Genomic DNA, 25,570 nt, shown 5'->3' with positions numbered 1-25,570 from the left:
GATTCACTTCTTCAACTTTGATGCTAGACGCCTTAAAATGGTTGTCGGTGAAGCAAAAAATTTTATATTTGACTATGGTGTTGATTTTTAAATTGAATTGAAAGAGGAAGTGATATCTTAGATATAAAACTAGAAACGCCGTTGAAATACGAACACCACATTTCTTGACTTGTGCTTCACAAAATTCATTATATTTCAAAGGAATAAATGTTTTCAAAACGTTTCAACACATTTCAAACGATCAGCAACACTTACAGAATTTAAAAGACACTGCATTTTACACGTTAAAACTGTCGTTTGAACAGTTATCGAGGGATTTTTTATCAATAAACAAATTATGTATCTTGACGAAGTTATCTATAACGGATTATTTTGTATGGATAGCTGTCATAATGACTTTTAAATAATTATTGTATCACTGCAAATACTATTTTTGTTCACCACGATGGTGATGATAGATTTTTAATATTTGATTTAATAGTAGTTGATTAATTTAAAAAAAAGTATTCTACAAAGGATTGAGCCTCGCGTGCGTATTACGGATATAAAGGACTGAATTTAACATTTGATAAAAAAAAATGTAATGTTGAAGCTTATTTGGAAGACACCTTGAGTTAGTACTAAGTTTTCTGGCAAAGGTTGGGGGTTCATGAGCATTCCTAACGTTGCTGAAAATTATGATAGGATCAGATTGCGGGGATACGTCTATTAACGTCTCTTTAAACTGTTCCCCTACAAGAGGAGAATTTAGTTCATTCGAGACGGGAAGATCAGATTGCGGGGTTTCTAGTGCAATAGGATGCTTTTTCGATTGTGCATTAACTCTTGATTGCTTGTAATACTTATGAATATTTTAGGTGGACAAAAAGGCGAACTAAGAGGTGGACGCCTGAGCTTTTTCACATATCACTGTGAAGCAACTGTAAACTCTAGAGGGGATTTATATCTGTAACTGTAACCAGTTCGATTTTGTTTGCAAACCTGGTTAAATTGTCATATTTAATTATCTTAAAGATAAATCGTCAAGCTCAAACCTTTGTAGGGGTAAGAGGTGGGACCATCATCATTATCATTTGTTTTCCGTCGATTTTGTTTTCCGTGCTGAGCACCAATGCTACCGACGCCAGGGAGGAAGCTCCCACACCTAGACCCTACCTATTCATCCATCAACTCATGAACCGGGGACCAACGGCTTTACTTCCCTGGCGTGATCAGAAATATTATGCCTCAGAACATCCCGGCGGCACCGTCTGAGATTGAAGCCAGGCCTGCTGGGGTGAAATGTAATCACGCTTACCACTACACCACCACCGCCGCTAATTTTTCGGGTTGGAAAATATCTACTTTCTTGGGCATAGAAAGAATATGATTGTAATAACTGTGGATTTTCATCTATAACACTAAGTTAGAGCCCAAAATAAGCTGATATGTGATAAGCAATATTCTTGAAAGACAAAAAAATAAGAAGAAGAAGAAGAAGAAATGAACAATAAAAATAAGAATAAGAAAAGGAAGTGCTACTAGAAGTAAAACATGTTGGTGACACACCCTTTGTCTGAAGGTTCTTATTTTGCAAGTTGCATATACCTCAGTTATTATATTCATAACTATATTCATAACTATTGATTGGAATACAAAGAAAATCATGCCTTCTTTCTATTGGTGCACATCACATAACAGGCAATACGCATTCTCAAATTTTGACGATGATGACGATGGTCCTGCTACTTACCCCTACACTGCTAGTAAAGATTGAGCTAGATGATATATCTTAAGTATATTTCAATGAATAAATTTTAATCTGGTTGGAAAGACTGCAAACTGATTTAATATACAGATATATACTGCCTTTATATACATAACAGTCTCACGGTCCATAAGGTTTGAATAGTACATGGGACAATTATGCGGATAACGGCAATAAATTCCCACAAAATAGGGTACACTCCATATGTTTCTTAAGTATCCCCAGTGATCAATACAATTCAATCATGTTTCTTATTACAGCATCCAGTAACGGGTGTTCAATAAAAAATGAGAATTTTTTCAGTCATATAGCTAAAAGTAAAATAAATTTGTTTTTCAACGAATGCAGAATTTTTTATTAAAAACAATGTTTATTCTATAAAAAAAACGTCAATGAATATTGGAGAAGGGACCCTGATCCGCCGTACGACGCAAAATAGTCGCTATGCTCTCACAAGAGCGCTGGACGGCACTGAAATCATTCTCATTTTTTATTGAACGCCCGTTATATAAAGACATTTAACAATAGACAAAGTGACATCTTCCAAATTATTGTTATTCCAAATGTTTAGTATCATCAACATATCGCACATATCATTGATATACATAATAAATAAAGAAGGCAGTAATACACTTCTCTGTGGTATACCCATGTTATTCCCCACGGGACTAGAAACACAATAATTTAAAAACAATTCCTTTTGAATCTAACATTTCACGGCGTTTGATTGTGAATATGTAACAATTAACCATCGTAAACATTCAATAACAATGTTTGATCTTGTTTTACTTGAACATGTGGTTAAATAAATCAATGATAGATAAAAGTTTTCAAATCATTCGAAATGCATCGTGATATATGTGGAACCGTAATTCCACTGTTGTTACTTATATTTTTTTCAAATGGGCTAAACATATTTCAACTTCATCCACATAAGCTCTAAAAAGTAACGAAAAATGTCTTAACTCCAAACAACATGATCTAAATTTCGTAGCTAACCTACATTTGTTAGGGCCTAAACCACAGAAGGGCCACGTTCAATGCATCCCAATCTGATCAGTTACGGAAAAGTGACAACAAAATTTATTTCCTAACTGTCAGATTTGCAGCAACGGAAGCTTGAGTCTGTCTGCAAAAAAAAACTTTTATAATTTACATTGTCTTTGAACTTTGGTCGAGACCATTTTGAGAGGTGTACAGGTGAAGGGTAGAGGAGAACTGTATCAAACGCACCACCGGGGTTAAACGCACCAGTTTAATTATGTTGGGGTTTTATCAAGCATATATTTTTTTCGACATGATTCATTTCACTCAACCTTTTTTCTCCATTTTCTTGCATTGGACCGCAGCTTTGCATATCTCATCCTCCGTTCATGCGGTCTCCACTAATCCTGCGATGATGAATCCCTAATTATTGCAAGCAAATCTAACATGCCCTGGTTGGGTGTACAAGTCAATTTCCGTTTATAAGTTTTAACTTGAGATTTTGATTATCTAGTAAGTTTCCGTCTTGGGGAAAGTTAACGAAGGCCTTCAAAATGGAGGGCAGATTAGTTTAGAATACACACAGCGCAAGTGTGCATGTGAACTTAATGTATAAGTTATACCTTGATATCCTGATCATCTAGAAATTATCCGTCTTCGGTAGAGTTGTGCAAGTCATTCCAACCTTCCGGACACTGTTGGCAAAATCAGTAACCAATTGATATTTTTCCGCTCTCATGCGCTCGCAAAATAACGCGTGATATTGGAACAAAATATCATGCTTGATATTGATTTTACAAGCTCCTTCGATATTGCAAGACTATTCACAACGTGCAAAAATCAAGCTGAGAGTTGACTCGACACAAAAATGATTCCGTTGCGCATCGTTTTCTTAGAAAGAGAAAGTATAGTTTGCTATCTCTTTTTACTCTTCACCGATGGCAGACACGAAGTGACTGCTGCCAGCCGTTATGCAAGTTTCGGTTGCATTCGGGTGCAAAGCAAAAATCATGAAACTCAATCTCACCACAGTTTGTTGAGATTTGCAGCTGGTGAGTTTTGTTAGCTTGATATTCCGAGCTGCGATATCACAGCTTGCAAAATCAATCGCAGTTGTTTGCTTGTTGATTTTTGTCTACGAAAATCAAGCGTGATCATGGGCGTTGGTGAGATTTGATTTTTTGATATTTTCCCAACACTGCTTCCGGATGGTAGGCAGATTAGTTCACATTTGTCTCACTTCACGTGGAATATCTGGATTGCCCAATTTACACATCACAGTAGTGAGCGTGTGAACTTCCTGTATAGACCGTATATCGAGAATCTGATCGTTGCAAAAATTGCAGTGTTTGGCAGAGTTTTTCAGCTGACCCAGACCTTCCAGATGATAAACAAATAAATTTAGAGTTTACACATTATACGACACAAGTGCACATGTGAACTTCGTGAATCGTGTATATATATTGGAAAACTTACATTTTTCTGTTAGAACATCGAACAGGCTTGTGTTTTTCAAATAATAACTTTACTTTTACATGTCAAATAAAATAATAGAAAATAATATAAATAATTAAAAAAATATCAAGCTGTCGTACATAATGTTTGTGTTTGTTGTTAATTTTGACGTTTTACCTGTTGTAGCTAAAATGTGTTTCACAACATTCATAATAATGTAACAAACAACTCTACATCATTTTTGATTTCAATAAATGATTGTTTTCAATAATTCAAGTCTTACCCTGAGTGGCCGTCTTTCCCAGCAATATTTTTCAAACGATTGTCTTCTTTTCTTTATTTAACCGTCGGTCTCTGTTCCGCAATCTAGTGCCAATCACCGACGGACATCGATTGCCATCCATTGACGGCAATCGAATGTGCAGGAAGACAGCTTCCACACCTGCGTAGTATATCGCACCCATTCAACCACACATGGGCCGGGACCAACGGCTTTACTTCCCTTCCGAAGGAAGACGTGACCAGAGATTTTTATGCCTCAGAAAAATCCCACCGACCTCGGCTGGGATTGAACCCAGACCCATTGGGGTGTTAGAAAGCAGTCACGCTTACCACTACACCACCGGCGCCGGCTATTTCAAACGATTGTGTATGTAATGTGCTATGTTCTTTGTTTAGATATATAATGAACCACTTTGTCAAGCAGTTTAGGCGAGACTTTCTACCAGTGATTTTACAAAATTGGACGATCAAATACCTAACTATTCTTTATGAAACGAAAAAGTTATGGTTACTTTTTTCTTGATTCTAAAAGAAAAAATCTCATTGTTTTATTCCGAAGTTCAACGGGCAGGAAACGTCATTTTAACTGCTCGAATGAAGTGATTAATTCATACCTCCACCCAACTTCAATCTAATAAATGTATCCCATCAATCATGCTGGTGGGCTGGCTCTTCTTACGGTGGAGGATCCCTTTCTGTCTGAAGTGAAGAGAATGTTGATGAAACTGGAAAAGTTTTTGTTTAATCGTGATGGCTCCGCAACCATGTAGGCGTAGCCGGAGCAAAACATTTGAATTTCAATTAATGTAGAACGATAAAACCATCAGTATAAAATTTGAGTAGCATAAATTGGGTAAACAAAATTGTATGGTAATTAACAACCTGGCTAGCCAACTAAATGGGTTAGTGAGGTATGGCAACCTAATGTAAACTAGGAGATGCATTTACGAAATGAAACAAACTTGAATGCATTTTGAAAGTTTTTACCATAAATTATAACCCGGTTCGGATACTGCTGCAGTTTTGCTTTTGCTTCACCTATGCGTAATTAAATTTGCGCTGACGAGATTTCCGCTACGTATGGTTTATTTTTTTTCTTTCAATTAGTTTATTTTTTAGGCTCAAATGTCCAAAGAATTCCACGGATCTGAAAACTAGTATTATTTTGAATAACAAAACATATATTCCTTTCAGCCGTGCCCTCTACTCCCTTGCTTCTTCCAATTGTTGGTCAATCTTTCCTCTTCATCTTTTATCCGTTCCTTCTAGGTATAAACCACTATCCCAATACGCGTCGTTCCAATGTTTGAAAACAGGTGGCTGCTGTTTCTCTTCTTCTTTCCTTTATTTAACGTCGGTCTCTGTTCCGCAATCTAGTGCCAATCACCGATGGACATCGATTGCCATCCATTGACGGCAATCGAATGTGCAGGAAGGCAGCTTCCACACCTGCGTAGGATATCGCATCCATTCAACACAAATGGGCCGGAACCAACGGCTTTACTTCCCTTCCGAAGGAAGACGTGACCAGAGATTTTTATGCCTCAGAAAAATCCCACCGACCTCGGCTGGGATTGAACCCAGACCCATCGGGGTGTTAGAAAGCAGTCACGCTTACCACTACACCACCGGCGTCGGCTCTGCTGTTTCTCAGCAGCGCTTGCTTCTTCCCCTCTCTTGTCGGCATCCGTGGAATTTAAATCCATCTGTTGTTGCTTTACTGACTGCTTCCGTTCCTTTCGCATGGGACGCATGGAAAGCAAGTTGTTGTTCCCTTGGTAGAATATGTCCCCCTTCCGATTGAGGAAATGCAATGAATTAGGAATCTCCTTTTTGACGTCCATGTAAAATCTCCGTACACTTGTCAGTACATCGAAGCCCAAGGCAGTTGGAAATTTATCCCGTACTACACGCTATACATCACCGTGTTTCCCTAGCACCAATGCTAGATCGCAGTCCGGGACTTCTGGTTGGAGGTCGTATACTCTCACGTATTTAACGGTGCCCCCAGCAGGCGACATGCGTACCTCGACTGACTTCCCATCGGCATAATGGAAAATTAATTGTTCATAGTTGTGCAATAAGCAATAAAGCATGGATTTCTCTGATTTGAACTAAATGAACATAGATTTTTCCTCCGCTATACACAGCTTAAAAAAAAGTAGTGTAAATTTCCGTTACTATGATGCACATAAATGGAGCGTCATATATCATACAAATTTACGTTATAATTCGTGTAAATTTATGAGACATGTAATGTAATATTCCATACATTGTATGCAACTTTCCACCTTTGTTTGCAACATTTCTTGCAAGCTGCTAGTTTACGTGAAAAGGAAGCTTACATGCATGAATGTTTGCATGCATGGATGTTTACATCGCCATTAAAATTCAGAATTTTTTGGTGTGTTAGGTATGAAGGGATCATCTTAGTGGGATCCGCATCCAGAGCTTTAACAAAGGCGGAGATGAACTAGCCTGTTGGCTGAAAATCTCCTTAATCTCCGCTTTCACAAAGGTTGCAATTTCGTCCATTGACGGGTTTTTACAGCTAGCTGTGAAGCTAAATCTAACAGTCAGTTTTATTTCCACCGACATCTCCAGTTGTTTGCTTTCCAGCAACAAAAAGCGAATGAACACGGTGTACTGTTGTTTACGTATACCGTGCAAACGAACATTGATTTATGATTATAACATATTTCAAAAAGTTGCTGAATAAGTTTCCTAGAGATTTTTTATTCAACGGTGAATTTGGTTTAACAGCAAAAATATTTACGCTACACAATTCTTTTTTCACATTGTTTATTTATTAAAGCTCAACGGGAATATTCCAGAGAATCATTACCCAAGCAACTCAGCTTGTCATAAACTGGTTTACATAACTTATTTATGACAATCTCAGCTGTGAAAATTTACATCTAGTCACTTATATTCAAGTCATTTATAGCAAAAAAAAAGCGCAAGAGGTGGGATCTATATAAAACATATGTCAAGTTATACACTGGAGTCGCTTTTTACGCGGTTTTTTTTTTATACACGGTTTTTTTTACGCGGTTTTTTTTTTACGCGGATTTCGGAATTCACGCGGTTTTTTTTACGCGGATTCCGGAAGTTACGCGGTTTTTTTTTACACGAATTTTGGTTTTTTTTTACGCGGATATCAGAATTCACGCGGTTTATCATTATACACTAGAGTTGCTTTTTACGCGGTTTTTTTTACACTGTCTTTTTTTACGCGGTTTTTTTTTACGCGGATTTCGGAATTTACGCGGTTTTTTTTACGCGGATTCCGGAATTTACGCGGTTTTTTTTTTACGCGGGACGTATCACCCGCGTAAAAAGCGACTCCAGGGTATATGAGTATAACGCAACTACTGTTTTGAAGATTTTCTAAATGGATTCAATCCTTCCAACAAATGGCGTTTGTTCATTTTTCCATCATCATTATTAATTTTATTGTGCGAATAAAATGTATAAACTGAGATTCCGTACTCAAATTTTTTTTAAGTTATCTGATGTACCACTTGATTAAGTGATGGCTCAGGGCTACTGGACGGGTCATAAGTTGTGGATAACGGATGACTATTAGAGTATTGGACATGATGGTTAGTTTTCCAATATAAAATAATCAATCCTGAGGAATTATTGCGAGAATTGTTAAGAATACTACAGAATTACTAAGAATTTCCTAGATGGGCTTCCTAAAGAGGTATGTAGATAATGTATAAGGTTGATATGCACGAAAATTTCAAGCGACTGCCAGAAGGTATTATAAGCTGGTTCTGGATAGAGAGGGCCTAGTATAAGAGAAGAGTGGACTGGCTGATTTTGTGCCAAACAAGCTGTCAAAGCCAGAGCCAATCGAGCAATGCCTATATTGATAGCATTGGCAGTGTTGCTAGAAAACACCTAGGCATATGTTACCAAGGCAGTTTGTTTGGCACCCGCTCCTCTACACCCACTATCCATACACTAGACCCTCTATAGTTCTGGAGAATCCTGAAGAAATAAACTCTAAAGACGTCTTGGGGTGATTCTACGAAAATTCTTCAAAAAGTATGCATAATTTGTAATGTTTCGCGTCATGAACAGATTCTGTAATGTGGTAGCCAGAAGTTTTTAAAAATAATTTTATTATTTTTACGTTAGCTTATTTTTCGAACAAATTTTGTTTCCCCAATTGCATTGCGTTTAGGAACTCATCTTGTGATTGTTTTATACAAAAAATTGCATTATGGAAAAACTTGCTTGCATGCTGCAGAATGATTGAGTTACTCATGATAGTATGTGGTCACTCAACCAAAATCGGTTTTTTAACAATAACATTATTTTTTTTTTTCGTCAAGCAAAAGTTGATTACATACAACGGTTACAATGTTTTACTTTACATGCTATGCATTATTTCTATTAAGTTTTAGTTGGTTTTTAATTTGTCCTTTCTCGGAGTTAGAACAATATCATATGGGTCATTCCAGCTCAAGTGGGCACAGAATTAAAAAAAAAAGTTGTGGTCGATGTCACCGATTTGAGCCAAACTTGGCCAAAACGCTTATTTTGGCATTCTGAACAAACGCCTTTTTTGATTTTGCTCTAGAGTGCCTAGATCCTCCGGGCTACAACCCTGGACTTTAAAAAAAATTAAAATTTCAATTTTTTCTCCTCAACAAAATAAGGTATTCGTTATCTTAGAACGTCAATTTGAAGGTTTTTTTAATGTAGATTATAAATGCACCCAAATATTGATTTTGTTTAAGTAACTACAGTAAACAGGCTAATTACAGGCAGGTATCCAAATTGTCAAAAAATGGCCTATTTTCACCATGGGCGGGATTTTGTATTTGATAATATTTTGGGCTCAAATTTTCACCACTTTTTGGAAAACTCTTCTAATAGATGGGATTCCAAGGGCAAATGATTTGGACAAATTGTTTTTGAGATATGACCATATGAGTAAGTAGTAGTTTTGAGGATTTCTGGTTGGAAATCAATGCTATTTAATATTTTAACCTTTTCTTCAATTCCTTCAAGCCAATGGCACAATAATATTTTTATGTTATTTTACACATGTTCTGGGCAGGATTCTCATTATATGAAATCATAACAAGCTCATTTATTTACTTCTGCCCATAATTTAAATGTGGTCCTAAAAGTGAAAAATACGTTCCTATGGGATACAGCCAAAACGTTATGCTTTAGAAGTACGATGAAAGAACATGACAGTTTCATTCATGAATGGAAAGTGTGACCACTTGAGCTGGAATTTAGAACAAATGGAATTTTCTTAAAACTTTCTTTTGAGTTCCCTTGCAGATTTCATCTGAATCTCTTGGAACACTACTGAAAAAGCTTTTGAAATGTGTTCAAAATTTCCTTCCGGAAACGCCTTAAATATCCCTAAAAATTTTTATTAATTCTCTTGAAACTATTTTCAAACTATCTTGAAATTCTGCAAAGATTTGTTTTAACATTGTTAAGAGTTAAATTCCCTTGGAACTATTATCCATATTTCCTTGCAGCTATTCTCAGAATTTCTCTTTACTTAATTTATTGATCAACATTTAAGAGAATTCCAGCCGTAGGTCATCGTTAGGCGTAGTTTCAGGATTATAGTAATATCATCATTAATTTTGTTGTAGGGGTCATTCTCTTTGATTCCTTCTCCAAATTTCCTTAGAATGCTCCCTAAAATTATTTTTGATTCACTTCAGAATTCCAAGAAATTCTACTCCTAATCGCCAAAGATTGACCTATAGTTTGCCTTCAAATTTTCTTGAAATATTTCTCAAAATAACCACAAATTTTAAGTCAAATTCTATTCTATTCTCCCCAAAATTATCCCTTGAATTCCTCCACAATTTTCCTCAATTTATTTTGCATTCTTTTCATAATTCATTATCAAATGTTTCAAAGTGCCTGAATGCTAAAATTTTGCTAAATAGCAGGAGCTCTGATTTTATTTTTAAATCTGAGATCTTTTAAGACGATGTATAAAGAAGTGGGTCAACCTTGAAATCTTGAAAATAGTCTCATGTAATGTTCAAAAACTTTCTTAGTCTGAAAATCCAAAGGATATTCCGTACAACTATGCTTAATCAATTCGTTCATCCTAGTAAAGTTAGACAAATCTACAAACTCTGAAACTTTTAAAACAAATTTCCTTAAAAATTCAAATAATTATTTCAATCAGTAATGGCATGATCATTAGCAAATTGATATTTTCCCGCTCTCATACGCTCTCAATACCACGAGTGATATTGGAGCAAAATATGATGCTTGATATTGATTTTACAAGCTCTTTTGATATTGCGAGACTATTCACAACGTGTAATGTTGAAGCTGAGAGTTGAATCGACGCAAAAATGATTCCGTTGCAACTCGTTTTCTTAGAAAGAGAAGGTATAATAATGCTATCTCATTTTTATCTTCACCGACACGACGCGACTGCTGCTAACTGTTAAGGAAGTTTCGGTTGCGTTCGGGTGTAAAGCAAAAATCAAGAAATTCAATCTCACCACAGTTTGGAAAGATTTGCAGCTTGCGAGTTTTGTTAGCTTGATATTCCGAGTTGCGACATCACAGCTTGCAATATCAACCGCAGTAGTGTGATTGTTGATTTTTGTCTACGAATATATGTATCCTGAACAACCCTGATTATCTTTCAGTCTACTCCGATCTATTATTTTCATCTCGCTCGCATAACATAGAAGCAGTTCCAAGTATTTTACGATACGAAAAAATACTTGGAAGCGCTTCTATGTCATGCGAGCGAGATGGAAAGAATAGATCGGAATAAATAGAATGATAAACAGGGATGTTTAGGATATCTTGCAAACAAAAAATAGAAAAGGGACGTCTGGAATAGAAAAAATAATCATGAATTGTGGTTGAGAATGTGGTTTTGAGGGCTTTGGATTGACTTGCGCTTATACTGACCCACTCTGCGCTCGAAGATAAAAATGAAAAAATAAACTGTGGCGAATTTTGTTTGCCCGTGAAGTTAGAAATTTACGTTTTTTTTTTATCTGACGTGTTTTTGGTGTTTCTTGCGGATTTTGAAATTTACGTCGTTCATTATTATTTGTATTATTGTTAATATTTTTTAGAATTGTTAGGAGCTGCAAATTATCCATTATCGATTTTTATGCTACTACGTCTTTGTGGACTATACGGAGCACGAATAAAAAAAAATGTGACGAAATAGTGTCAAGCTTTAAACGCTTATGAATGGCCATTTATTATTATTATGGTCGCATCACTTACTAATAGCAAATCATGACCCTTCTCCTACCTAACCATATCCAACTCCGTGGCATCTATGACAACGTCGGTGAGTTAGTGGAAAAATCACAGAACTGGTAATCGCAACGTTCGTGGTTCGAGTCCAGTCGGCAACCTTTTTTTTTTGATATTATTCATTTCACTCACTAAACACCACTCCACATTTTTCTTTCTCCATTTTCTTGCATTTGACCGCAGTTTGGTAAATCTCATCCTCCGTTCACGCGGTCTCCACTAACATCCTGCGATGATGAATCCCTCATTAGTGTAAGCAAATCTTACATCCCCTGGTTGGGTGTACGAACGTATAGCCATAACTGGTACATCTACCATATAGCTTTTCAATTAATGTTCCGTCTCCTCTCATTCGATGGTGCTTGAATCCAGGCGTGCCTTAATATGATACGCACAACTTCCATTGAGCTCAAGTAAACGTTCCGATAAATTTATTGGTATATGCTTTGTGAGCCAAGTTTCAGTATCACCTTCGAGTATCAATGATCTCAAATCTGTACATTGTTGTTCGGCTTATATCGGTGCTGAAGTTATGCAATCAATTTTGTGTGAGGGTATAATTTAGAATGTAATTTAACGACGTGGAAATGATGAATTTACTGAGAAAAAGTTTCACTTTAGTCGAAATCTGAATGATATTGGTATAAGCTGGCAAAAGTAAGAAGAGCTGATGAATGTGTTCTCGCCTTTTTCTCTCAACAGTCACATCGAGAAATTTTTCCATGTGCAATTGGATCACACATTGTCGATAGATGGATAACACATACACTCCTCACACACATCCGACTTATCCGGCATATCCAAATCAGGAGTACACCATTTTCTGACACCAGCTAATAATCTTGGTTGAGCATGGGAAATAAATTCACTGGAAACCGAACAAACGTTCTGAAACCTAAAAAAAAATGTACATCAAACATGGCATATTTCCACATTTTCCATTCTTCTGATGCTTTCCACGATATCCTTTCTAAACTCAACCAGCCCTCCCACGAATAGGGGATTTGTAAGCAATGCAAACACAAAACCCTTAAAAGCTACCTACAGAAGCAAAAAAAAAGACAATCCAACAAACAGGCCAAAGATTTCCCGCAAGCAAATCCCATCCGACTTTTTCTGCAACCCCCTGGCATCAATTTGAATGATTTAGGTACACGGCGAATGAGAACGACCCAAATTTGTTTGTTTAGTTCACTAATAATCGCCAAAAGTGCAGGAACTCAACGATGAGTAAATTTGCCTCATGTTTTCCCAGGTTTTTCCACAAGATTGTTCAGGGAAAAATTCTCGAATTTGAGAAATGTAAAGATTGGATTCACTCAGTCTATTGGTACTACTGCGAGACTGAATAAAATTTTCGTCAATTTCCTCATTTTCCGGCAGATTTTTTTACGTTTTCCTCAGGAAACCATGAGACAAATTTTACTCATCGCTGAGTTCCTGCACTTTTGGCGATTATGAGTGAACTAAACTCAAATTTAGGTCGTTCTCATTCGCCGTGTACAGGATTCGCCCGATTGGAGGACAACCGGGAAACAACAGGAGGTGTACTACACCACCCAATGCGCTATTTGGGGGATTCCTGTATTTTGATATATCAGCACAGAGAAGTACGCTGATATTTTCACCGCAGCACCATGGTTATCCTTGAATGTGACACCAAACCTAAATGGTTTCTTCATATCCAGTTGACAGAGCATGAAGAACATGAAACGCACAAGTTTACTTGAATCGAGGGCGATATTTCACAAAATGTATAGGTTTACTTAGGAGACTGTCAGTGGGGTGCGCTACGGTAAGCTTGAAGCTCATAGCAAAAGTCAACCTATAATCTAATGTACCATAAACAGTTCTTCGCTTCACGGAAGTCTGTCAGCAACATTATTTCTAATATCAATAGTCTAGGCATTGAATGCATGCATGGGATCCTTGCCCACGGAGCACCTATTTGATTGATGTTATTGATTAATGGGATTAACTTCTTTCCATCGAACCGAACAGAAACGAACCGCTCCTGCTGGATTGGAAATGATGGATCTGCTTTGCTCTGGCATAAGTTATAGCTCATTGACTTTGAATGAAGCCATTTTAAGGATATTTATAATGATTTGCTTATTTTTTAGATATTTCCGCAATGTTCGGATGTCAGAAGCCGGAGATTGTGAAATTATGTTGAATCCGACTTCATCATTAGAAGATTGATTTCAGAATAACAATAAATTCATCCAACAAACGGCATGTCACTAGAACATTTCGATTACCCCCCTGAAGCTGCCAGTTTTGATCTCACCACTACTGACAACACACAGACCAGCTGTGGAAAATTAGGCGCGAATAGGGATTTCCGGATAAACTTTATTTATTTATTTTTTGCCGCCAATCAGATGTAGACCGTTTTGTTACAATTTGACTCATTATTGTGCTGCTAATAGATTGTAGGACGTACTATTTACACGTGTTACTGAAGCGGCTGGTCGAGAAGACCATGCGTTATCCTTGTCGGGGACACTCTCGAGTCCCTTCGAATCTCGAAGAGGGAAACAGCTGATGGGCTTTCGTGTCTACTGTTTAAGTAATATCGCCTTGAAAGGTGTGATCCAAACAGCGGAGATAGACACGAGTGGTACGATTCTCAGGAAGTCCGTCCAGTTTCTTGGCATCGCCGATGACATTGACATCATGGTATGAAACTTTGAGATGACAGCGAAAACGTATATCAGACTAAAGGCCAATCGAATTTAACTCGTGACATCGAAGACAAAATACAGGACAGGAAGAGGTTCATGCGAAGATAATATAAGCCTCCCACCACGAGTTCAGATTGACGGTGATGAAATCGAGATGGTCAACGAGTTCTTGTATCTAGGCTCACTGGTGACCGCCGATAATGACACCAGTAGAGACATCCAAACACGCATTATGGATGCTCCGCAAAACGTTGATAAGACCATCCACGAGACATGGACTATGACTATGGTGTTTTTGAACCGACGATGTTGCGTACCTTTTTTCGCCGCGAATTGTCTTCGAGCGTGGACGCGTTTGCATTTCGATCCGCTTTTAATTCGTATAGGGGTGTTCAAGGTAAGACGAACAGTGGGGGTAATATGGACACCTGATTGAAGGCTTAACTATTGAATAATCGGGTTTGGTCACACCCACTCTTACCCAAATTTAATGGATTCAACAATATTCTACTTGTTGCGTGAGCTGACAAATGTAAAAGTATAAGCAAAAACAAAAAAATATTCCTCTATCGGAGATGTGATATAAATTTCGGTGCACAATTTCTAAGGTTGTGAGTTCCAAAACAGTAAAATGCTTTTAAAATAACAATTTCTAGGCTTATTTGAAATAGTAGCTAAATGTTATTATTACTGTTTGGAACTAGCATCACCCACCCAATACAGCATCCCTTGCTACGTCAATAGCTGGGGTTGGAAGAGATGGTTACATCACAGACAGAGTAGTGATCCTGAAATATACGTCATCAAGGCCGATGATAACTCTGCCAACTTGTGACCAGAAATTTTAATACTTAACCAGAATGGATCATCCCGTCGAAGCAGGCGGTCAAGAAGGAACCATGTATCCAATATTTTGTATAGTAAATATGTAAAATAAATTGTCAATAGAATGTTCTGTGTTTTGAATAAATCAGTGTTTTAAGTAATCTTTGAATTGATATATTTCTCCTGATAAACAAATGGATGGACTCCTCTTATACCGAATGGACATTGGGCTATTGGAATTAATCACCTCGCCCTGTGGGTAACCATCAACATCAATATCGATGTGGGATTTCGACATTGAAGGGAGCACTCCAACATTTGCTCAAACCTTTCTACCACTGAAGCCTAGTCCGATCTACTTTAAACTAGGGAAACAGGATTGGTTTAGTAATTAAAGGAACAGTCCCTTTTACTTGTTATGCCTTGTTCATAGTGACATGACATGGCTTGGATAAGGAAATAAGGAAAAAATGAGTTGAGTAGCTATTTTTCTCCAACGTGATTTCTAATTTTTTATTCGCTGTTCTCTAGTTTGAATTGGTTAAGACTAGGATTCTGATGCATGGTTATTATCGGTGTAATTGCTTGATTTTGTTGCGAAGAAATCAATTTTTGACTGACAAAGGATCATCGCGTCTCAAAACCGATTACTTCTTCATTTCTCAATAGAAATGGAGTAATACGACATGCACTAAACTAAGGACACAGGGTAAACCACAATAGATCAAATAACTGGTCGCAGTGGATTTATGTCCCGAACAGAGGAAAAAGGTGTACTAACCTTTTGACAGGATACAGAAGTACGAGTGTACTAACTCGTCACTACCATGGGACAATTTTGTGAGATCGTTATGGGTATCACTATTCGGACGATCGAGGGGTGAGATTATAAATCTTCATGCTACCAATACCAAACCCAATAAATTTCACGCAGTTTGTTGTCTCACTTCGGCGAACAGATACATCTGTCAGTTTGAAAACAAACACGGTTTAATTGAGCAATGCACGTAGTGAACTCACAAAAAAATTAGCATTTGAGCGGCACCGTGTTTTTTTTTTGCGTATTGGAATGTTTGAATCTGAGAGTGGAACAGTTAGAACTGATCGGAACGGGGATCGTGAGCCAACATCTGGAGGTTCATCGACAATGTTGCAATGACGGTGCGTTTATTCCGAAGCACTTCTTCCCGAGGCCAGAGCAACAGGATACTGATTTTGTTATTATCAGGATCAAAGAGATGGAGCTCCATTTGCGAGAACCATGGATCTTAAGACTCACGAAGAGGTGGACTTCCTTTTTATTTCATTTGTTTGCATTATAATTATATTATTATTCATAAAAACTTTACCAGATTATGTCCCAGGGTTTAAATTGAGGAGCTTGGCAAGATTGGTGGCTGCTTACTGAGTAGAAGATCGTGGGTTTACTCCCAAGCTCCTCCAAAATAAAACAATTCCTAATGTCGCATCGCCTGCTTAAGCGAATCTTGGCCCAACTCCGTAGCATATATGGGGGCGTCGGTGAGTCGCTGGCCTCTCGTTAAGTAGATGGTACACCAACAATATCCTTCCCCGTAACGGAGAAGATGGGGCTGGCCATAATGGCTATTTTCATGCTTTTCCTGTTCTGAATTCTGAATGGAAAGCTATTCACTCCCAAATAGTTTTCCTTAAGAAATTAGAATAAGAACGTTAAAGTAGATACATGACAGTTGCCAGTATGCAACCTACGAATTACTCTGTTACAAACGCAGTAATTAGCTTTTAGAACGATTCTGAGACTTAAGCTTATTAGAATTTTTATATAAAAAAAAACTAATAGGGTTACGGGATGTGAAGGAACACATTCCGCGCAACTACCATAAACCGGACTAGTGCATGTTGATCTTCGTCAACACGTCGTCTACAATTTGGACTTCTACATAAACACGTGTCAGGGAGCCTTCAGGTTCAATTGGCTAAACTTGGTGAGTTCGTTCCATTTTGTATTTTTTTTATCTTTTCAAACCAGTAACGTTGATTACTGGTATAAGATCTACCACCGGACCCTAGTCGTGATACCTTCAAACTAGGGAAACAGAATTTTCCAGTAATCAAAGGATCACATTTTAGTCCTTGTTACTTTTTATGACTTGATAATAGTGACAAGACTCGGATAGTGACCACCCCGCCGTTATGCATTTCTATATTGTATATTTCAAATCAAAAATATTGTTTATGTTCATAGATTTTACATAATCCTTTTCCCTTTGTCCTACTCTTTTTCCTTTCCCTTTTCACTTGTCAGAAAGCGAGTAATGGCGCTATAGCCGATTTAAACAGGCCAGATGTTTTCTGAATCTCTTGCCCCTTAAATGCTGCATAGTAGGCCTGGCCGTTTTGATATGTGTGACGCATCTTCGATGTGAAACATTTATCAAATAGACAAGAAAAATGATGTAGGTATATATATTATTTTCCAGAATGCTTTCAAGAACTGGCTGTGTTGGCATTAGATTAGATTATTAGATTAGATTTGAGTGGTACCGTGTTTACTAAAAATGAACACATGACGTAATGCTCGCGTAACTTTAAAAAAGGACCAATCAACTTTTATAAACAACTTGTTAAACCTTTTTTCACGTGATCCGAAGTACGCCCACGCAAACCAACAAGGTAAGGTAAACTCTACCCTTTCCGATAGTGCTCTTGGTTTACGGGGCGTCCTTCGTTTTGTGTGAAAAGGGCTTGACAAGTTGTTTAATTTAATGTCGCGAGTTCTTATACACATTATTGTTATCTAGGTTGATATGGCTATCGATGCTTGTACAGTTTAACGGCTGCATGGATTTATTTTGCTTAGTTCATTTAATTTTATTATAAATTTAGGTAATAAGAAAAACTGCATATGATTTTTTTTTTCTTCATCGTCGATCTTGTTTTCCGTACTGAGTACCAATGTTACCGACGCCAGGGAGGTAGCTCCCACACCTGGGCCCTACCTATCGACCCATCAATTCATGGACCGGGAACCAACGGCTCAGAGATTTCACGCAAATTCAATCGGTGCTGTAACGTAAATGGAGAGACGAACAGCGATCTAGAGCAGTGCATGAGCACAGCTGTAGTGCTTTCTCGAGATCCCGGTAGAATCCAGGCTAGAGGAGAGCGTAACGAGTCGTTTTAAGTGGTAAGTGGTTAAGAATCCCACACCGTGCCAGGGGTACACGTTGATTAACAGTACAATAAAGCAGGCCAGTGTTCACTCGGCTGTCGACAAAAGCAGGCCACTCTCGATGTGTGCCACGCGATCGTCTGTTTTCTTGGCAGCAACCATTGTGTGGTCCTCCTCATTGTTCTTCATCAGCAGTTCTTTCGGTCGATGCGTCGTCGACTTTGGAAAGCAACCGTTTCGTGATGAGTGTGTGAGTGCTGACCACGTTTTGCGTCCATTTCTGCAATGGAAGCGCTCTGCTCCCCGATGGCGTAACTGCCATACAATGAAACCACTGGAAGCGGCTCCAGTTCTGATGGAGGAGACTTTTTGCATAGTGGAAGATAAAGTGTTTATTGTGTTGTACCTTTTGACTGTAGTTTTAAGATGTATTGTATAGTGCCCAAGAAGCCTCGGCTCTGAATAGTTAATTCGTTTGAGCCTTTTAAAATAAATTAATAAACAACTAACTAATAAAGCAGGTCACACTTTTGAGGCCTTTTAACTCCTTACTATAGTGCGTATCAGAACAATTGTAATTATGAGGAGTAATGACATTTTGGTTATTTCATAAGTCATAAAAGTTATAACTATTGGTTAACAAACAACAGAGATACAATGTTTTAATGGCAATAAAATGTTTGGTGTATCGTGACACGCACCGTATACAAAATAAATGAAAAAATAAATAAATAAACATACATCCACACAATAATTTTCCGATTTCATCGAGCTGAGTCGATCGTTATACACTGGGGTGAATAGACTTAAGAATTTCATAAGGCTTCACTTATAAACGACACATATGAATTTCAAAAACGCGACTCATGAAAGATTTTCGTCTAACGTGAGGTAGCTCTTATACACGCAGGCAAAAGAACGTAAGAATACCATAAGAAACACTTGTGAATTTTAACCATAAGAAATGAGTGTGAATTTCATTGATTTGCCTTATGAAAAATAATGTTGACGAAAAAATAATAAATCGGAGCAGACTGGAACCGGCAAATGGACGTTGAGGTTAGGGGGCCCGTATGTTGACCACTTGTCCTTCAACGCTTGTGAAAATGAAATGGTTAAAGGCGTATAAAAACTACCTCATGCTACCCGAAAATCATTCATAAGTCGCGCTTATAAATTTCATATATGTTGTTCATAAGTCGAGCCTTATGAAATTCTTAGGTCTATTTGACTCAGTGTAAGTCTTTATACGTTCCATTTTCCCAAGCGTTGACAGACGAGTGGTGCATACACAGGACCAGTGATGCAAAATATCATGACACTCACGTGACACTTGTCTACGCATCAACCGACTATCGCTGACAGAACGTTTTGTCACGCAGTGAGAGGTAGAGCCATGGCAAACAAAACAATCAATACTAATGGTTGCTGCTCACAAGCAAAACGTTACACTCGCTGCTGATGATGAAAAGCACAACGAAAACAGTAAATACTTCTGCACTACGATGATGAGAAAAAGCGAAACGACAGAAAAAAAATGAAAACAATACCTACGCATTCCAAGTTCGTCTCGGCACGCGCGACTGTGTGAGTTACAAACAAAGCAGGCAAACTTAAACGGAAGCTGTTGGGCTCACTCACGTAAGCAAGCATAGCAGCAACTGCTTCAAAACGAGCACAGATGAGTGTCGTGATTGTCGGGAATGACCTGATCCGTGATGGATCACAACCGAAGACAACATTCACCAGTTGCTTTTTACTTATTTCGTCAACTTGATCGATAGTCATGGAGAGAGCTTCGACGAGCACATTGATAGGAATGTACAAAGCGTTACTACCATCAGCTCTTTGACGATCGTGATTGTGATCGGTCGCAACTCTGCACAGGACCCGTAACCTCATCGTCTATGGTTCGGTTCTAGTCTGTGTTATTATTTTTTGCTCACATTATTTTTCATAAGGCAAATCAATGAAATTCATTCCGATTTCTTGTGGATAAAATTCATAAGTGGTTCTTATGGAATTCTTACGTTATTTTGCCTTAGTGTATGCTTGTCGTATAGTAGAAGTCTGGGGTATATGATCTCCAAGCAATAAATGACTGGTTCGATTGATTGATTCTAGAAAACTATTACGTCTTCACCACACCTACCGTATGCGTTTGCACCATTGAGCAATGTCAAAATTGTAAAAATTCTCTCAATTCATATTTATTCAAAGGGGGATGTTTCTCAGTGTCTTAAACTATGTTAGTCATCGATCGAGTATCCACTTGCGCATTTTACACCACTTTGGACTCTCGCGTAAAAATAATAGGGTTAACTACCCCATTTCCGGCCTATTAAGCACAACCCGCACTTAGTCTTTCTTAATCTAGCGCAGTTTAGCACTAAACGGAATGCTATTATTACTGATGGCTTCCAAATTTATGTAGCTTTCCGTACGTACCGTTCGTAAGGATTCTAAACTCGGCCTAACGCATTGAAAAAAGCCATTGAAACGCCACTGAATTCACTTTTGCCTATCGGATGATGATAAAAATTGATTCGGTCGGAGCGCTCCTTTTGTTTTTGGGAATAATAGGTGCAAACCTTCATACCAAGCGTTCTCATTGACTTCGTTCGCTAGCTTATTAACTAAAGTATCGTACCAAATGCATAATTGACTTGTTAGCTCTGAAGTCATGGATTTATTTGATGTTTTCTGCTCGATAGGCTCAAAATGGGCGATTAGGCCGAAGTAGTTCTCTACCCTAGAAGATTTTTTTTTGGTTTTTGAGAAGGCCAGAATATTGAAAAATCGGCCTCGGATCGATAGTCGGTTTTTCAAGTGATATATATACCCTTCTTTGTAAGAAGGGTAAAAGGTATAGTCTAATGCTCCTAACAAATCTCGAAAATTTAGAAATTTGGAATTTTTTAAAGATTTCTGTTGGTACAGGCTACGGAGTGTTTAATTATTTTCTTACTCCGAGATCTCATTTGTACCAAGTTACAGATTTCTTAAACAATTTCTTAATTTAATCTCTCACTGTTTACAATTCGGTCTAATAGCGTTCGGCCTGGTCGCCATAAAAATATTCAATTACGCAGTTGCTCAGTAGTTCTCAGGCTCAGCAAACATAGATTGTTAGGTAATTTTTCTAAGTACCTATCTCGATTGGAACATTCATTTTTGGTAAACCAATATTAAAAAAACCTGAATTTATCCACCTATGGTGTGATCAGACCCTTCTTACTTATTCAAGTTTATTTATTTTATTGTCATTATCAGTGACCAAGCCCCCCACCCCCGTGTCATCCAGTGACGCTACGCCACTGCCTGGGGGTGCCCGGAATATATCCGGGTGTAGTCTATTTGGTGAGGCTACCAATCACCTTATCATCGTATTTTAATGTGATTTAATGGGTTTTAATTCAATTCATATTCAAGCAACTTCCCCGGGGTACCCGGAACATGTCCAAGTGTGTCCAATGTGGTCTGGAACACTTAGCACGACTTGCATTGATCTTATTGTGTGTCGCATGATGGTTTTGATACGTTTTCCGTTAAATCCAGCGTGAAGGCCCATATTCACCGGATCTTATTCCGGCCATATCTCCGGAACCAGTTCACCAAATCGGTTGAGCGGTTGCTGAGAAACGTGAGCGCATTCATTTCGTTACATACACACACACATACACACATACACACGTACACACACACACACAGACATGTTCCGATCTCGTCGAGCTGAGTCGAATGGTATATGACACTCGGCCCTCCGGGCCTCGGATCGATAGTCGGTTTTTCAAGTGATATCTATACCCTTCTTTGTAAGAAGGGTAAAAAATATGACCAATCAATTTGCAGCTTTTTTTTATGCTTGAGACCTCTTATGTTTGCAAAGCTCGATGACTTACTGAGCAACTCAGTCATGGGAGCGGAACCGGTGGTGTAGTGGTAAGCGTGATTGTCTCTCACCCCAAAAGGCCTGAGTTCAATCCCAGTCGGTGCCGACGGGATTTTCAGAGGCATAAAATTTCTGATGACAGTTAATGTTTACAGAACATTATAAACCTGGAATTTTGTTAGATTTGAACCGGCAAAACCGGGACTTTCAACATTAAAATTCACTGGTCACCCTGTGACTGTCAAATTGACGTTTGAAGTCATTGTTAACAAATCTCGGTGAACATCGCAAAGGGTGCTATCTACTTTGATCGATTCTCTTCTGGAGAGATAGCATTCCCAACATAGTTGGGATAGTTGGGTAGGCAGGTATTTTTCTAGTGGCTAGGTCACTTTTTTCAAGACTCAAGTCACTTTTTGCACCAAAATGTCACTAAAGTCACTATTTTTAAAATCTTAGCTTGATTTGGTAACATTCATTTTGCGTGTAAAGTCTGACACGAAGAGTTGCAAATGGACCATTTGTCAAGTAGTTTTGGCGTGACTTACTACCAGCGATTTCACAAATCTAGACCAACAAATTACTATTTTGCTTTTCTCGTAGTTCTAGAAGATAAAATCTAAAAATATTTAGTTGAAGATGCTAATTTCAAATAACAGACTAAAGTGGTAATCACGCAGAAGTAATACTAAACATATAGTCAAACTAAAAATATTGTTTTATTTCGAAGTTCGAGTGGTAGTAAAAGTCATTTTCACTGCTCGAATGAAGTGGTTATTTGATGTTGACGGGATCACTAAAACTTTAACTTTTTTTCAGCTCAGTGATCTAGATATTCAAGTCTGTTAATTTCAAAATTTGTGCAGATTTTGTAATTTATTTATTTTTTTCCTTGCCTATCTTATGATTATGCTAAATCAACTGTTCAGCAGGCAACATTGGTGTTATTGGCGCTTGAACTAGAGCAGAAATGACTATATGGCTACTATGTCACATTTCACAAGGTTACCCATCTCTTAAATAATTTAATTATCTAATTTATGGTTTAACTTAAAAAACAATTTTCAGCTAAATCTCTCAGAGCAATGCAAAAAAAGGTAGAAGGCAATGAACAAAAAGTTTAGATTTTCCATAGTATTTCCTAGAGAGCGTCTATAAGAACCTCCCTAGTATTTCCCATACAACTTTCAAATGGTTTGTGCACAGTCAGTTTTTAACCAAACGAGTTCAAATGCTGGGACCAGTCTTGTAAGCGGTCACGGTAGTCGACACATTTTCTGTGATAATCGACTGCCGACACTTGCAAAACAAGCTATCATAGTATAGTACCAAACTAAAATGTAATATGACAGGCTCTGTCATACGACACTGTCATCGAAGACAGTCACAAATGTATGTATTTTAGTTTTTCTCATAATAAGAGCTGCTGATATTGTGCTTGTGTGAATTCAGAAAATAGCAAGCAATGATGCCCTACTAATAACATTTTGTACCAGAAATGGTTTAATTGCGGAATTAGAACAAAGTCACACATGTCATGTCATAGTTATTCGATAATGTTCATTTCGCTTGAATTTTATTCTACCGGTTGTGTTGTGTGATAGAGACGACGGTAGAGCATGAGTGTACGAATACAAACAGACTTCACGCACGGCAACGAAGCAAGTGTTGTAAAAAAAACGTCAACTGTTTCAACCCCTGGTTGAGACGCTTATCATGATCCGATTTGGAACATTAACCCAAGAGCAGTCGCGTCAAATCACCGAAAAATGAGCGGTATTTTTGCTACTGAATAATAAAGACATTTTTTTTCATTATTGATTCGGGTTTTAACTGTATTTCAAGGTCAACTCCTCTTCTTTCAAGTGATTTAATAACATTTTCAAAATATTCGTGCACTCAATGGAAGTTTATAGCATTGTGGAGCGAAAATTTCAAATTTCGCAACAGTCTACTGTATATCCTTAGAAAGCTCTCAATTACTTAAATGAGGATAGGGTTAATGATGCAGTTCGTACGTGTCAAACATAATAAGTAGAAGAACATGAAGTTATGAATTCCATATTGTTAAGAACTTGTTCACAACGGTTTGCTTGAATCTGGTTGGATCATACACTTTAACATGTCTTGATGTAATTTACGTCATCGCTCAACAAATCACAGCTATCACGTATGCTTATTGCTTACCCTCAAACAATACTGCAATCCATCTGCCACGTCAGCTTCACCACGGCAACGTTCTCGCACTTATTAAATCCAGATCCTTGTCGGGAACATTTGTCTATTTCACTCAACAGAAACACGATAATAAAATTCCTTCCAGTTGCTTCCGAATTCGGCTTTCCTAGTATATATCATATAGCCCATGGGAGCCAACGAGTAGAATCGCATATAGGATTTCCCATAATTCACTTTGATCCTGCGAAGTTGGTGCTGGTGATGGGAGATTCCACTCGTTTTTCACGACCACAACGACTTCGACGGCTTCATTGCTTCGAGTGACATTATTTTTTTTTTATAAGCAAGCAATAAAATTCACATTCCGAAATAAGGCTGCGTTCCAACGGTAGACTCCTAAACCATGGTTATGAAATTCCCATGTCTACCACATCACTGAAGCTAAATATTAAATTGCACGCACTGTGGGAGGTACATCGGTCGGCGTCGTATTGTCGCCTAATGCATAAACCACCGAAGTTCAGTAGTACTAAATAGCGAAGCGTTGCGGATTTTTCTATTAACATACACTCTGCTGCCACGTTATATCCCAATGGTCGTCAAATACGAGTTCTGCTGTTCACGGATACGAAATACAATCTAAACTCAAAAGTTCTATCCCTCACTCATTACCAACGAAGACGTAAATAACAATCGCATTTGTCACCAGTGGTGTTAGATTTTTCTCTTTTATCTCCTCGATTTCCCGCAATCAATCGAGCCACACTGAGGCACCGACTCATCCGCTGAGACTGTTGCTGCGAGGGTACAAATCCAAACCGAAATCCTCTACGGCTTCAAGTCCACTTCAAACTACTCCAAAATGAGAAGAAAGCACATCCGTACCGGGCGGAACCTAGCGCGAAACTGAAGTGTGCTACTCCTACGTTACTGATTGACTATTGCACTTGTTGAAGCTGGAGTCGGTCCGCTAGGGCCCACTAGCACCAGCTATGCAGCAATCCGAAGAACCATTTGTTTTGACCTGCGCCTTCGTAGATGCGCACAGAATTCCACCGGATCACACCTTGGAA

At 38.1% G+C, this 25,570-nt stretch overlaps 1 protein-coding gene across 3 annotated transcripts in view; it reads right to left on the bottom strand.

Moving 5' to 3' along the window:
* Positions 1-25,336, bottom strand: part of NPFR (Neuropeptide F receptor) — a 67,216-nt gene extending 41,880 nt beyond the window's left edge. For all 3 annotated transcript variants that reach the window (XR_010518403.1, XR_010518402.1, XM_065232727.1), the window contains exon 1: positions 24,507-25,336. The gene's annotated coding sequence lies outside the window, so the exon portion shown is untranslated. The remainder of the gene's footprint in view (positions 1-24,506) is intronic.
* Positions 25,337-25,570: the final 234 nt, after the last annotated feature.

The sequence above is a fragment of the Ochlerotatus camptorhynchus genome, unplaced genomic scaffold, assembly GCF_037179485.1.
Source record: "Ochlerotatus camptorhynchus isolate MF236.1 unplaced genomic scaffold, CSIRO-AGI_Acam_v1.1 ptg000371l, whole genome shotgun sequence".
NCBI classification, from domain to species: Eukaryota; Metazoa; Arthropoda; class Insecta; order Diptera; family Culicidae; genus Ochlerotatus; species Ochlerotatus camptorhynchus.
The sequence above is the reverse complement of the archived record's forward strand: the minus strand, read 5'-3'. Positions and strand labels throughout refer to the sequence as shown.